At 38.1% G+C, this 1,469-nt stretch overlaps 1 pseudogene; it reads right to left on the reverse strand.

Annotated features, from left to right (window-relative positions):
- Positions 1 to 746: 746 nt before the first annotated feature.
- On the reverse strand, positions 747 to 865 carry LOC148502669 (5S ribosomal RNA; annotated as a pseudogene).
- Positions 866 to 1,469: the final 604 nt, after the last annotated feature.

The following is a 1,469-nucleotide window of genomic DNA, read 5'->3' on the forward strand; positions in this document are numbered from 1 at the left end:
TATCGCGGGTGGTCAACTCCCGTCCAGTCCACGTGACCTCCGCACAGATTCCAATGCTCGTCGTCTCCGCAAGCGCCCGCCCATGGACGACGTCATCTAAATCTCACTCAGGTCACGCGCTTCCAGAAATAGGCACTGCCGTGGGTCTGCGGAAGCGAAAAAAACTCAGTAATTTTTGGACACTTAAAAGCGCCATTTTGAGAAAGGGTAACTTAGCCCAAACTGTTAATGTTAATAGATACACCAATTGGATAGGCATAAAGTGATAGTGGCATTGTAAAACAATAAGCCTCAAATATAGCAGCAGGTTTTAAGAATACAGCATCGAGTTCTAGATGGCAAAAAGAAAGATGGAGTAATAAAAAAAGGAGAACATTTTTTTGATATAAAATATAATAAGATAGACGACATGGTATAAATCACTGACTAGTTAAGAATGATAAGATAATGATAATGATAATGATAAGAATGATAAATATTAATGAATTAATAAATAAAAAAGAAGAACATAAGAAAACACTGGCTGATTAAAAAATAAAAAAAATAAAAAATAGTAATAGGCAAGCAAGGGTCTTAATGAAAACTTTGAAAATACCTTTAAAACTAGATTATTTATGAATAAATTCATTATTTAAAGACGGAGGAGGGGGTGGATAAAATCCATGAGTACCACGGAACAAAGGTAGAGAGTTAAAACCATTCAGAGACCCAGTGGCTATCTTGCGCCCTGTTGTAAGTATGTATGAACACTACAACACCTGGTATTCCCAGGAGGTCTCCCATCCCAGTACTGGCCAAGCCCATACATGCTTAGCTTCCAAGATCGGACGAGATTGGGCATATACACAATGGTTTGGTTGTAGGTTCTTATTAACATACACAACTACCGCCTTGTCAAGAATGGGGCAATCTCGTAACTCTCATTAAATCCTTGTGGAGCCATGGTATTTAACTCGAAGATCCAGAACATTTCTCTTCTTGTTAATTTGTTCCCTAGATCACCCCCTCTCTCTCCTAATTTAACATGCTCTATTGCTTTAAAAGTCCTCCGGATTGGAATCATGATAGACAGAAAAATGTTTGCACACCACATGTCCCTCGACCTTGTTCCTGATATTGCGAACATGTTCTTGAATTCTCAATTTTAACGGTCTCTTAGTTTTCCCCACGTATTTTAAACCACATTTACACTCCAAAAGGTAAATGTTGGCGATGGTATTGCAGTTCATATAGTTCTTAATTTTAAATTCCTTTGAACCATCAAAGTTGTGAAATATTTTCCTTCGTGGATGGATATATTTACAGACATTGCAATGTCCACACTTATAGCAACCTAGACACTTGGGGAGGATTTCGTTGATTTGGGATGTCCCACTCTTAATCATGCTTGACAGTCAGGTCCATAAATATTGGGACATTGACAGAATTTTCAGATTTTGGCCTCTATTCACCACCACAATGGTTTTGAA

This window comes from Taudactylus pleione, unplaced genomic scaffold, assembly GCF_031769625.1.
Source record: "Taudactylus pleione unplaced genomic scaffold, aTauple2 ptg000487l, whole genome shotgun sequence".
NCBI lineage: Eukaryota > Metazoa > Chordata > Amphibia > Anura > Myobatrachidae > Taudactylus > Taudactylus pleione.